Source organism: Pteropus alecto, unplaced genomic scaffold, assembly GCF_000325575.1.
Source record: "Pteropus alecto unplaced genomic scaffold, ASM32557v1 scaffold25, whole genome shotgun sequence".
NCBI classification, from domain to species: Eukaryota; Metazoa; Chordata; class Mammalia; order Chiroptera; family Pteropodidae; genus Pteropus; species Pteropus alecto.
In genome coordinates, this window is record NW_006441955.1 from 27,959,879 (window position 1) to 27,975,122 (window position 15,244).

General features: G+C 32.8%; 1 pseudogene; it reads left to right on the forward strand.

Annotated features, from left to right (window-relative positions):
• Positions 1–6,256: 6,256 nt before the first annotated feature.
• On the forward strand, positions 6,257–6,375 carry LOC112486024 (annotated as a pseudogene).
• The last annotated feature ends 8,869 nt before the right edge of the window (positions 6,376–15,244 follow it).

The following is a 15,244-nucleotide window of genomic DNA, read 5'->3' on the forward strand; positions in this document are numbered from 1 at the left end:
TACTGCATTTGCCATCCTTCTGTAAACAGCTGGAAAAAATGAACAGATATATGGAAAAAAAGTACTAAAATTTATAAATATGTTGGCAAATAAAAATGACTGTTTTTCTTATTTTTTTCTTTTAAGAGATAATTGAGTTTTGAAAGCAAAGATATTAATGCATTGTATTTATTAACGTAATGTACTGATAACAAAATGTGTGACAAGAAAGGAACAAAAAATGGGAGGGTAAAAACAAAAGTGTATTATTGTGAGGTTCCTACATATACGTGACGTGGTTTAATATTGTATGAGAGAAAGCCAGGAAAGGTAAAGGTGCATACTGTAGACTGCAGAGCAACTACTAAGATTTAAAAATAGATAATGAGCCAATAGAGGACACCTACTAAAATACTCAATAATGCTCAATTAAACAAAAATTAGTCAAAAATGGAGTAATAAAAATATAATATATAAGATATATAGAAAATAAATATTAAAAAGTAAGATTTAAAGTGAAATGTATTGATAATTTCATTGAGTGAAAATGATCTGAACTCTCAAATTGAAAGCCAGCTTTTTTTCCAACTGAGTAAAAAATAGTACTCTACTACATGCTTTTATAAGAAATTACTCTAAATATGAAGATAGATAAAAGGAAAGAAAGGAAAGATAACATACCATATAAACATTAATTATAAAAAAATTGGAATGACTATTTTAATGTCAGACAAAATAGATTTTAATACAAAAATATTACAAAGAATAAATATGACAGAGAGAGAGCGAGGGAGGGGAGGAAAGGAGAAAGGAGGGGAGGGAAGAGGAGAGGAGAGGACACATATCAGGAATGAATGAGGAACCATAACTAGAATGAGAACATTTAAAAGGCAATATTATGAAATAACTTATGCTAATAAATTCTGCGACTTAGAAGAAATGGGTATTTTCTTTGAAAAAGACAAATTATCGAAACAAAGATGAGAAAAAAATGAAAATCAGAATCTCTTATCTATTAAAAATATTGTATTTGTAATTAAAAACTGTAATGTGAGGAAATTCGAGATACAGATGGTTTTGCTGGAAAACTCTATAGATCACTTAAGGAAGAAACAATAACAAATTTAGACAAACTTTTTCAGAAAGCAGAGAAGAAACGCTTTACAATTTATTTGATGAGGCCAGCATTATCTCAATATAAAAATCAGAAAGAGACATTACGAAAGAGGAGAAAAAGGAAGAGAAAAATACTTTTCTAGAACCAAGATGGAAAAATTCTTAACAAATTGAATCCAGCAGTATATGAAAAAGATAATAAATCCTGACCAACTGAGATTTAACCTGGAAATGCAAGGCTGGTTTGACATTCAAAAATCAATAAATGTAATTCAGCACAATGCACTTAATAAGAAAATCTATATGATCATCACAATAGAAGCAGGAAAGCATTTGACAAAATTCAGTACCCATTCCAAAAAAACATTCTCAGCAAACTAGAACTAGAAGTAAACATTCTTAACTTGGTAAAAGATTCTTACAAATAAACCTTAGATAACATCTTAATATGGAAACTTTAGAATTATGTAGGAGAAGCGGTCATCATGTGACCTTCTACCTTTCTCAGGGACTGTCTAATTAGTGCTCTGGGGCTGAAACATTCTTCTGTGTGACAACTGGGTGCTGAGCTGTCACTTAGCCTCAAATCCTTCATTAAGAGAAACTTTTCCCCTGTTCCGAGTACACAATGAAATTACTTTCCCACCAGTATAGCTACTCCCCACGGGAAAGGGACACAGAGTCTTCCTCTGCAGCAAGAAAGGTGTGTGTACAGTCCATTACCCTGTGGGAGCTATCTGGAGGAAATCACTTGCCATGGGAGACTGGCACATACTACACTTACTGAGCTTGCCTTATCTCTCTAGTCTCTTCTTTCTGTGGGTAAAACCTTGTTTACATTAGTGTTGTGTGTTGAGTTCTCCTTGGCAAATCTTAGCCATAGAAGATACAGTGGGCCTGGGTCTGTGGACTCCTATTTCTGGAGGTTGGCATTACTCTCCTCTCCTCTCCTCTTTTTCTCCTCTCCTAAGGAATATTCACACACAAAAAATCTATTAATACATGAATTTTATTAGAACTAATAAATGAATTTTAAAAGTTTGCAGGATACAAAATCAATGAATATTTTTATATACTTATTAGCATACAATTATAAGTAAAATTAAAAAATATAATTTATAATAACATCAAACTTTTGAAATAATTTAGGAAGGAATTTAACAAAGTGTGTATAAGACACTTAAAACTACAAAAAAGAAATTAAAGATGGTCTGACTGTCCATGAAATAGACCACTCGATGTTAAAATTTTAATTTCCAAATTAAACTGTACAACTCTATGGAAAACAAAGTCCGAGAAGGCTACACCATAGATTTTTAATAAGCTAATTATAGAATTTGTATGGAAATATAAAGGACTTAGAAGAAGCAAAACTTGCTTGTAAAAAGGAACAGTTTTCTGATCCACACTACATATAAAGGATGGTAATGATGACAACCTAGTATTGACATATGATTGCTATGTAGATCAATGAAAAAGAGATAGTCCAGAAATAGACCTATACATATATGGTCAATTTATTTTCAGCAAAAGTTCTAAAGTTACTCAGTGGGAGAAAAAAATCTTGTAACAATGGGTGCTAGAAATTCAGAAATCAATATGAAAAAAAAATCAACCTCAACTCTTAACTCACATTGATAGGAAATTAATTCAAAATGAATCATAGACTTCGATGTAAATACCAAAGCTAACAATCTTCTAGAGGAAAATATATGAGAAAATCTTTGCAAAATTGGGAAATAATTTTTAGAGAGGACATAAAGTGCTCTAAATATGAAAGAAATATTTGATTTCATAACAATTAAAAACTTTGCTTTTTAAAAGACACCATTGGAGGCCGGTGGGGGAAGAGGTCAAGACAGACTGAGAGAAAAAGTTCACAATATATATTCTGTAGGACTCAATAATAAGAAAAATTCAACCCAGTAAAAAATAAGTAAAAGATTTGTACAGACTCAGGTAAAAAGAAGAAATATAAATGACCAGTAAGCATGTTAAAGGTATTCTAACACCATTAGTTGTTAGAAAAATTGTGATTAACTCCACAATGTCAAATCATTAACAGCTACTGGAATGGTTAAAATTAAAAATGATCTAGCAATTCTACTTCTAGGTAAGTGTCCAAGAGAATTGTTAAAATATGACCATAAAAACTTCATAGTAGCTTTGTCATGGCAGCCAAAAACTAAAATCAATCCAATTATCTAACAATAAGTAAATTTATAAATATATTAATTCATACAATGAAATAACATTTATTATTAAAAATGCTTGAAATTATTTCAATAGGGGAATTGATAAACGAATGGTAGTATATCCAGTAAAATATTACTCATTCAAAAAAATAATCTATTAACCCAGGAAAAGACAGAGGAACCATAAATACATACTATTAAGTGAAACAAGGCAGTCTAAAAAGGCTGATTACTGTGTGATTCCAAAAATATGACATTCTGGAAAAGGTAAAACTATGAAGACAGTAAAAAGATCGGTGATTATCAGGGATATGGGGAGAGAGGGAGAGGAGAGAGGGAGAGATGGATTAATAGAAGACAGGTGATTTACAGAACAATGAATGTTTTGTATACTACAGTAATGGTGGATGATTATGAAACATTTATAAAAATCCATAGAATGTATAACATAAAGAAGGAACCCTAGTATAGACTATGGACTTTAGTTAATAATAATGTATTAATATTAGTTCATCAGTTGAGACAAATGTACCACATTAATACTAGATATTAATAATGGGAGAAGTGGGGAGAGAGAGAGGCAGAAGTAGAGAGGGGTAAAACATTATGCTGAACAGAAAAAGCCAGATCTAATGGAGCACATAGTCTATGATTCCATTTACATGAAATTTAGAAGAGACAAAACTAAATTACAATGACAGAAATCAGATTTCTGATTGCCTATGGAAGGAAAGTGTGTGTGCGTGTGTGTGTGTGTGTGTGCGCGTGCGCGCGTGAGAGAGAGAGAGCGAGCGAGAGCGAGAGAGCGTGCGTGTGCACATGTGGTTTACCTGCAACAAACAGAATTTTTTTAGAATGAAGGAAATGTTTTATATCTTAACGGAGCACTGTTTCCAGTGGTTTATACATTTTTCAAAATTCTTCAAGCTATATATTAAAAAAGGGTGTATTTTAAAATGTAAATCTACCAATAACCATTACTTACACAATAAGCAAATGAACAAACCATCCAATCAACAATAAACAGACAAAAAAGTCACTTAGGTTCATGAAAACCAGACTGAGCAACTGATCCATGGGTTGTCATATCAGGCTCATTTCACCTAAATGCTTTGTAAAATTCTAAATCAATAAAATGTAAGTAAATATCATCAAAGATATGATATTCCATAGAAAAAAATGTTTTTCATTGGTTACAAGGCATACTTGAAGTGAGCAGACACATTATTAGAAATTTATCCCTAGGTAAGAACAAATTAAAGAGCAAATCGTATTGATATTGTTAGAGGTGTCAGTGCAATCATTCATTATTTATTCAATAATTATTAACCACTTATGCTATGCCAAGTATAGACATTCATATTCTTGTTCTTAAGAACTCACAATATAGAAGGTGAAAAAAAAATGAGTAAACAGATAACTATAATTCAATGTGATAGAGATAGATAAGCCTTCCTCATGAATGATGAAGAACCAATATAAAAAACATGCAGGCAATTTTATATGTGATTTTCTACTCTATTCAAAATATTGCTTTAAAAAATTACCTTTAGAGAGATAAAAAATATCAGAATTTAGCACAATTTTGTAAATTAAGAGTGCATTGTGCAAAATGCAATATGAAATTTTTTATCCTTTGAAAATTTCCGACACTTAAATAGTCTGAATAAATTATTCATATGACATCTAGAAATCTATATTAGTTGCAACACTTGAGACTCCTTTTAAGATTTTTGAGCTTTGTTAAATAGACATTAGATAAATAAAACATTGTGAAGTTTCCCAAAAACTTAGGTATGAGACCTCTTGTTGGCACTTCTGAAAACTATATAACTCTGTCTATAACTGTGGCTATGATGTTGGCCATGAATTGTGTCGGGGTCATATCTACTTGGGAGAGTCCTCTCTTGGTATTGATTAAGGACTTGAAACGTTAAAGTTTCCACCTTCCTCATTCTCTACTTGTTGAAAAATTTCTATGCTAGGCAGCTCCTCTCATTCTCTCTCCCAATCATTCTCACATACCAACACATACCAACTGAAGATTTCCTACCACATTTGACATTTTCCCATGACCCTAGAGAAGTTTTTGTGTGTGAATATGTGTGCGTGTGTGTGTGTTGTTTCCACACATTGTAGTACTTGATATTACAGAAAGTTACATTGGACCATAGTGATCAAACTGAAAGATTCATCATGAGGGGCAAACATAGACTATTGGATTAACAAAGAATGAAACCTGCATTTTAAGTATGATGCTAATTTGCAATTGACCTGCTTCATCAGATTTCTTCCATACATTATCCTTATGAAGAGTGCATATAATCAAAATATACTACAGGTTATAAAAACATGAGATTGCAAGAATTTTTTAACCTTAGTGTTTAATTCAAATCTTCAAAAAATATTGCCTACTGGTAAGTGAAATAGTTCATGTTTTGTGGCTGAGACACCAGGTGTACATTTCAAAAGACTCATGACGGAATTCATAAGAAAGACCCTAGGTATGAAAAAGAAACCATTTCTTAGACATTAGCTAAAATCTCAAATTAAAAAAAACACTGTCAGTTTGAATGACAGGATCATTTATGATAACATTTCCCCTGAGGTCATTCAGGAGCCACAAATCATGTAAGGTGTACAGCTCTCCAGTAAACTCCTCATGGTTATAAGTGACATTCAGGAGATGAAAAATGATAGTAGTTTCCAGGTGGGAATGTGGAAGGTAAACTGTTCATATCTTGCCTCTCCTAGCTAAAAAGCAGTGGAAATTGGTTTCAGGTGTAGACTTAAAGCACTAATACGTTTTGTATCTTCAGTTTTATCTGTTTTTCTTATGTGTTTATAAATGTTAGGCCTGAATCTTTTAAATTGTCAGTTCTTAGAAGAAATCACCTAAATGTTGGCCTTAATGAGTTAGTCTCTATAAAAACATTAGCAATTTAACCATTTGAATATATATTTCAGTCTACGGCCATGCTACCCTGAACAAGCCTGATCCTGTCTGATCTCGGAAGCTAAGCAGGGTTGGGCTTGGTTAGTACCTGGATGGGAGACCACTAAGGAGACCAGGTAAATGAAGGATTGTAAGCTGACAAGGTCCTTGCAATTTGTGAGGTTAACCAAGGGTTGCTTCACCTAAAATAAATAAATAAATAAAAAATAAATGAATATATATTTCATTCATAGTACTGCTTTATCCCTAAATACTTCACTGTGTTATTTAAAAAACAAAACAAAACAACAAGGGCTTTGTACAAAATATAATTCAATTATCAAAATCAGGAAATTATAATTAATGTGGTATTAATATCTAATCTAAAATTTTAATTCAAATTTTATAAATAGTATCAATGGTGTCTTTTATAGCAAAATTATTTTCTCTAATTCAGTATCAAATTAGAATTAGACCAGGGTCATGTGATGCATTTAATTGTCATGTCTCTTTAATGTGGACCACTTTCTCAACATTTGTTTTTATATGTGTGTATGTTTCATAATCTTGACATTTTGAAGTGCACAGACCACTTATTTTGTAGAATGTTGTTTAATTTGGCTTTATGTACTGTTTTCTCATGATTAGATTTAGAATACGTATTTTTTTTTGGCAGAAATACAATGCAAATTATGTGTACTTCTCTGGGCATCATAGTAGAAAGCATATGACATCTAGTTATCCCGTTATTAGTGATGTTAACTTGGTTGCTTGGTTAAAATGGTATCTATCAGGTTTTCTCTATGATTAACTGATGATTTTTCCTTTGTAAAAATATGTATCTTGTGGAGCAATACTTTAGGATTATATAAATTTCTCATTATGCATCAAACTTTCACTCAGTAATTTTAGCATCCATTTATGATTTTTGCTTGAAACAGTTATTAATAGTTACCTATTAATCAGAGGTAACTATTAAAACTACAAAGAATTTTACACACCCCAAAATAAAAATTAAAAAAAAAAAGAATAGAGGAAATAAAATGGAATCCCAAAAAATTCCCAATTAATTCAAAAGAAGGCAGGAAGGATTAATAAAAAAATAAATGAGAGGAGGAAAAAAGAAAAAACCCAAGATGGTAGATTCGAACACAAAATGTCAATTATTACATCAAAAATAAAAGGACTAAGCATTCAATTGGAGGTAGAAAATATGAGATTGGATGAAACAGAAGGACCCATTTAGATTCTGTGATTCTGTTTATAGACAATATATGTGGATGACAATAAGAAATAGATTATTTAAACATGTTGGATATTGTTAATGCAGACCTTTGTTGGAAATTTGTAGTAAAATGCTTATAGAAAAGAAAACAGGCTAACAAAATGAGCTAAGCATCTAACTTAAAAAGCTTGAAAAAGGAAAAATAAGAAGTCCAGAGAATGTAGAAGGAGATAATCAAATAGAACACAAAAATGCAGTAGAGATAATCCAATATGTGGTTCTTTGAATAACTAAATAAAATTACAGATCTCTGCATGACTGATTAAAAAGAGATAGAGAGCAAAAATAAGTAACATTAGAATGCAAATGGGACATACTAAGAAAAAGGAATAAATTTAAAAGAGGAGAAATACTCTAAATTTTGGCAATTTGACAAGTAAGATGAAATGAAAATTTTCTAAAACATTATAAATCACTAAAGTGAATCAAGAAAATACAGAAAACCTTAGTGGACTCGTAACCATGAAAAAAATGAAATTAAAATCTAACCTCAAAATTAAAATAAACCTATCTGAGAGATATAAACCTATTATAATTAAGACAGTGTGATATTGGCACAGAGTTAGAAAGAAAACTTAACAAAACAAAACTTAAGACCCCAAAATCTACTTCTTAACTGACAATATGGCAAGGATGTAGACAAAATGCTGAAATCCAAGCAGCATGTTTACGAGCGTACATGGTGGAAAGACCAACATTTGAAATCAGACAGGAAGGCTTGGAGTCCTATGCAACCTTGGGCAAGCCCCAGGTTCATGTCCTCCAGTATCTTCAGTTATAAAATGGGAAAATAAAACCCAATGTGCAGTCTTCTTGTATATATTGAATGAAAGAGTTTGAGAATGAATAAGTACTTAATATAGTCTTATTTAAGTATCGTTACTCTTCTCCTTCAACTCAGATTACTACATATTGAAAAGAAGGATGCTAGATTAAAGAGAAGGTAGGTAGGAAAAAAAGAGGTAATGATTCACATCGATGACTATTTATACCTTATCTGTGTGTTTTCTTTCTTCTTTTATGTTTTTGAAGTTACACCAATTTTAAAAAATAAAAATTGGCAAAATAAAATCTGAATTTGTTCCGTAAGATTATAACTAGTTTTCTGTCTTTTTTCCTTTTTTTTATTTCTTCTTCCCTTCCTTCCACCCTTCCTTCCTTCTTTTCTTTATTTTCCTTTCCAAAAGAGTGATTGCTACAATTTCATTAAAACCATGCAGCAAGTCACGTTATGAAAGTACACGCCTTAGGCAAGGGACACAGGGACTCTAAGTAAAGTCTCATAGGCATAGTACAATCCAGGAAGCTGCTTTATTGCCAATTTCTTTGCTTGTTAAAGTATTCCCAGTCCATAGTTGGGATAATGACTTACGATGACTATTTTAATTAATTAATTTTTGTTTGGATTTTTAAAAATTGTGTCTTTTGTTTTAAAAGCCCCAGAACATTAGCAGTTTTTTAAATCATTAATTAAATATTCTAAAAAAAAAAAAACTAACAGTAACATTAGTAAAATGAATAGGAAAAATTGAACTTTCAAGAAAACACTATACTCAGTAGACAAACTATTTTATGCATTAAGATCAAGATCTAAAATTGTCAGCTTGCTTAAAATTCAATAGTGGACACCTAAACTTTTTCATAGAGAAGCCTATGCATAATGTTAGATTTCTGAGCTATTCAGCAATTCCGAGGTCCTAAGAATGCCAACTATTCACATGTCACTATTTTGATAGAGTTAGAGAGACCCTGACTTAACCTTATAAAGATATTCCTATTTCTTCATGACAAGGATAGATTTGACATCTTGTGACTTACCATTATCTGTTGTGTGAGTGTTACAGCTTTGTGAACTTTTCTAACAAGCTGAAGCAGGGAATTTTCATGATACATCCAAATTATATGCACTAATATTTGCTTTTGTGAATAGTAGGTATGACATTTCTGCCAGGCAGTTTAATATGCCATGGTGAGATTAATGAGGTAACATTTAATACTGTTGTTATGATGATGATGATGATGATGATGATGATGATGATGATGTTCATTTTGGGGTTAATAAGATGAAATAATGACTCAGTGATGAATTGTCATTATTTTTCTTTACATTTATTCACCTTCTCATTTTCATTCCTACTGCTTTTTTTTCCTCCTTCACCCAGATTCCCAGGCAATGCATAAAGAATGAAGAGAAAAAAAAGAAAAAAAAATGGAAATAGCATATTTTGTACTTATTTTATACAAGGAACTATGCTCATTTCATCTTTATTATCTAATTCAATTTTTAAACAGCCCTATGAAATAGTTCATATATTCTTTTTATTACCAATGAAACAAATAAGACTCACAGAGATTATGTCACTCGCTAATGCCACGCAGCTAATAATCAGTGTGGTGGGAATTTGAGTTCCAGATCGTGAGACTGCACAGCCTAAACAAAATATTTATTAAGTAGTCACTCATTTGACACTCATTACTTATCATACAATATCATACTGTCTCAAACATTTAAATCTTATGGGTCCTGCTTTCTGACTCTGAACATCGGAAAACTTAAGCAAAGAAAAATAACTCATACGTCCTAGATGCCAGGCTAGGTTTACTATCTAACAGTAAACCTTTGAGATGAGTGGCATCTTCATTTTAAAGAGGAGGATAAAGAGGTATCAAATAGGTACTAATCTAAGTTTACGCAGGGAGTAAATGTTGGAATCAGACTCGATCTTTTAACTGTCATGTAATACCATGCCTCCACTATATAATACAGCAGAGAGATAGTTTAAACAGTGACCAAGGACTTTGATTTACATTTCCACTTACATTATTTTAATTATCATTCTTCTGACAAGACATATAATATCATGGCATCTAGGCAAGGTGGCTCCGAGTTACCGAAGCCTAAGCCACACACTGAGCATTAGAATGCAAGGTTTTTCTTCTACAGTTAAGCTCATGTTTGAAGCTAAAAAGAGCATTGCAAATTCAAGTAGGCTTAGCTAAAGGCAAAAGGGTACATGAAAATTAGCTCTATATAAAACTGACTTGATTCCAGGAATAGAGTTTTATATTTTATGTTTTAAAATTGTCTCTAGAATATTCTTACCCCGACATATTATCAAGCAAATAAAAGCAAGTTCAAACTTTCCAATATTAAAATAAATATTTTAAAAATGTTTTCAAAGTTATTATCAATAAAACTAATTCTTTGTACATTATAAATATATGAAAAAATCATAATTTACCAAAGCCCCAATAGCTAATAACTGTAATATTTTGGTGAATTGTTGTCTTTTTTTTCTATGTGCCATTTATAGTGGTGAAATTATATTGAATGTGTTGTGTTGTTTCATACCTTTTCAATTAGTGTTCTAACAAATTAGTGTTCTTACTTTCTTATTTAGTTATCTATTGCTTTATAACAAATTACGTCAAAACCTAGCAGTGATAAACAATGGAAATTCATTTTATCAAAATCTCTGAGGATCAGGAATCTTTTGAGCAGCTGGGTGGTTCTTGCTCTGGAGTCTCTCATGAGGTTGCAATCAAGATGTTGGTCAGGTTTGAAGTCATTTGACAACTTCGATGAGACTGGAGGATCTGCTTCAAAGAAGGCCCACGGACAGAGACAGCTGTTGGGAGAGGCTCTCAGTTCCTCACTGGCTATTTGTGGGAAGCCTCAGTTTCTCTCTATGAGGACTTGTCTGCAGGCTTGCCCAAGTGTACTCGTGGTTGGCTTCCCTCAGAACAAACAGAGTACAAAGAAGCTTCAATGTCTTTATGACCTAGCCTCAGAAGTCACACTTCGTTTCTGTACTCTGTTTTTGGTTATGTAGGTTAGCTCTATTAGGCATGAGAGGATCCTACATAAGCGTGAATACCAACACACAAAAATCATGTGGCCCAACTTGGAGGCTAGCTAAAAATTATTCACAAATTTTTAAATACTTTAATGTAGTGGTATAAAGAAATATCCTTGTTTTCTAGCAAATGGCTTCTTAAGCTTATAGCTATAAACAAAGGTGGGTACATACATGACATTTTGGGTTCAAGGAACACCCAGACCTTGACAAGAGACTCCTGACTCCCATGAGTCCTCTGAAGATTGTTATTTTTCACAACTGATACCACTACCTACTATGCTTCTTCCCCATTAATTCTTGAGATCACTACATTATCCCCTAGAGAACTGCCCCAAAGAGGCCACCAAATTGAAGATGGGGTGGGACGCTTGTCCTCAGGACCTGTTGGATCTCAGCTTACCCCTGGTGAGTGCTTAGGAAACAAAACACAGAAAAAGTAAAGAGACTTCACTTGATGTCTCTCTTTTCTCCATTGTAACCCTCACAAAATAAGAGAAATAAATTCGAGAAGAAGAAGGGTATGTGTGTGAAAGTAAAAAAAAAAAATTGTATATGGATGCCCTTTGAAAATGTTCAGTGAAATCTCAAATGATATCCAAATATTTTGTATTAAAATGCATAGGCACTTATTCTGAGAAAGAGAAACACATCCCTCATTCTGTTGCTTTAAAATCCTCCATTAGAACATCTTGGATTGTTGGGATATAGAAAGACAAGCAGAGAGAATGTATAAACGTGGCAATAAGAAAATATTTGCCCCTTAAATCTATTCCCCAATGCTTTTTGTGCTGCAAATCACTTGACAACTCTGAACATCACACAATAACTAGACATCGTGATATCAGATGTAGATATATTAGTTTGATCAGTTTCATAACCTTTCATTGATCAAAGAATCATAGACATTTAGGTTTATTTTTGCAAAGAGAACTAAAAGGACACTGGAGTTTAGGTCCCTTGGGAAATATAGTGCATTGCTGATTATAACTATATCAATTCAAAACTGTGGACTTATTAAAGGTATCTAGATGGAGGTAAGTTTCTAATAAGGAACAGTGTAGGGATACAGTCCTGAATCTTAGAGTCAGGGTCTTGATATTTAAACCTTTGAGTTCCTGAAATAAGATGTTTGATAATAACTCGGTTCGTTCATGTTTCAAAACTAGACTCTTCTTTATTATCAGAATGTTAATGCACACATGTGAGACACTCAGCAGGGTTCCAGAAATGACTTTCACTCCAGAAATCTAAGAGAGTTTAATGGACACAAAGCAACTGGGAAGCTAAAGGCAAATCATGAAATATTGAGATCAGTTCTTTATTTTATTAAATTTTCTACCTGTGGTTTAATTTCTTGCAGTATTTCTACATTAAAATGTGAAATGGTATTTTCCTGAAACAAAGCATAATAACAATTATAATCACTAGTATGATGCTGACTATATGCTAGAAGCTTATAATTGCTTTATATACATTAATTGCTTTATATACATTATCTCATTTAATTCTCTCAAAGCCCCATGATTTTTAACCCTAGTTTATAGATTAAGAAGCTGAGGCATAGAGTGATTAAGTAAGCTGCGCAAGGTCACACAGCTGCTACGGAATGTAGCTAAAATTCAAAATATGGGAGAATCTGGGCTCAGAGTCCATATTCTTAAGCACCCTCTTTAAGTTGCTTCCCAATTGCAGACAAAGTGAGAGCAACTATGCAGCATTGTTGGGACCTAATTCATGTGATGACTGGCAAAATGTTCACAGTGACAAAATATTACATGCCTTACTCTGCCATATGTAAAATACTGAAAAGCACTTTGGACAAAAATAAGCATTTTAGGCAAATAGTGATGCATAGGTGCATAATGTTGTTGTCTTAGGGACCAACATCTGTAATGTGGGTTTTTCCTGTTGTCCTCTCGACAACTCTCCTGCATCATACATAACATTAGCAGAGGGCTTACTTTAGAGTGAAAGAATTCTTGAACCAAAAATAATTCATATTTTTCGTTACATTCTTTTGCTCAAAGTCACTAATTTGAGGATAAATGCCTTTTCGTTTTAGTCAGAGCAGCCTAATAAAATTTCAGTATTAAACAGTACTTGTATTTGTCTTCCCTCAGACTCTGAGCTTGCAAATGAGGGCAAATATACAAATCATTACATTTAAGAGAAGACAGATCTCTTACCGGTGTCAGAAAAAAAGTGGAAATGAAAAGCTCATAAAAATGCTAATGATCGTATCTTTCCCAAATGCTCCAGTTTAGTACCAAGTTTCTTTTTGATAACACAATATAATGCTCCCCTCCCAGTTGCCTGCTAATCTCCATTTCTCAGTATGAACTTGGAGCGAATAACATAAATCTATAAAAAGCTACTCTGAATTCTCTTCCAAATATAATACTTAGATAATAATGCAATCGTTGGGCAAAGTAGCATGCTTTTCTCATTAGCAATGAACTCAGATGTCAATGTGCGTCTCTCCCAGCTCTTCTCTCACTTCCATTGCTGCTCTCCAGCAGCAGTGCCTTTGAGCCTGCTGAGCACCTGCTGCAGAGTTGTGGCAACTCTATGCACCTCCATCAGTTTCCGACCTTTGCTTACATTAGAGTTCCTTGCAGTCATTCCTTACACACCAGCCGGGGAAATTGGTTTTTCTAATTGTGTGGCTGTTGTCACCTCTGTAGTTATAAGCCTGAGCTAGCTTAAGTGAATAAATAGGGCCTTGTACACTGAAGCAACCATATCCAGAGAAGAAATCCACAGCCTCATCATTTACATACAGACTAGTTCTACATGTTGTCTGAGTAATTTCCACTGACTACAGTCGAAAAACATGACTTTCATTGATCACAGTTGAAAAACATAACACAAAGTAATCAAAGGCACGTAATTAACTCTGAAGCAAGAAAAAAGACCTGAGATCATTCTTATTGATTCTTAGCAATAAGTCTTTTCCCTAGAGGAAAGGTATTGTCTTGTTTCATGAGAAGGGAGAATTTACTAATCCACAGTTAGTCTATTTTTTAGCATAACCTTCCATAGATGACATCAAAAAGCAGAATGAGCTCATCTATTTTTAAGCCAGATGATAAAATGAAGTACCTGTTTACAGAGCAATGGAAAGCTCCTATTTGAGGATATTTGACCTGCCTTTATGCAGGAATTAAATCATTCAACTACACTTTGAAAAGCTATGGAAACATAATGGCAGAATAATCATTATGTAACACATTTTGTGATATTTCATTGCAAAATTGAGTACATAGTTCTATTATATTTGGACTTTGTATTTTTTCTTCTGTTAAATTGTTGATTTAAAAAGGACTTGTTGCAAAACAATATAGCAATCGAAAAATATTGTATGTGGTTTTATTATGGTTCCAAAAGATTATTTCAGAACTTAATCAAAAAGTATTTTCACACGAATATATAATTCCCATTCTGTGGAATCTTTTATTTTTTCTTAACCTGTTTCTTAAAATCAGAAAAACAGTGTGCATCAGAGAAGAGCAATTGACTTGTTCTACTTAAAGCAGTTCTGAATAAAATTTCATTGGAGATTTAAATTCCCAAGATTTAAGACAAATGCAGCAAGCTCCCAAAATAAAAGCTAATAGAAGTATTGTTTCTATAACTAGGATTTGTTTGTTGGAATATTAAATATGTTTTATACAGTCAATACTTGGTACTCTCTGTACACTGTCTAATTCTTCTTGTCCTTTGACTGAGTCTGTAACTTTCTTGTTCCGTTTATGCTGCTGGATCATATTTTTTCCATTTCTCTGTTCTTTTCTAATTTCCTAAAGACTTCCTTCACTTCCTCTCTGGAGCATCACAAAGCAGAGCTTGTTTGCTTGCTCTGTGATTGACCCAG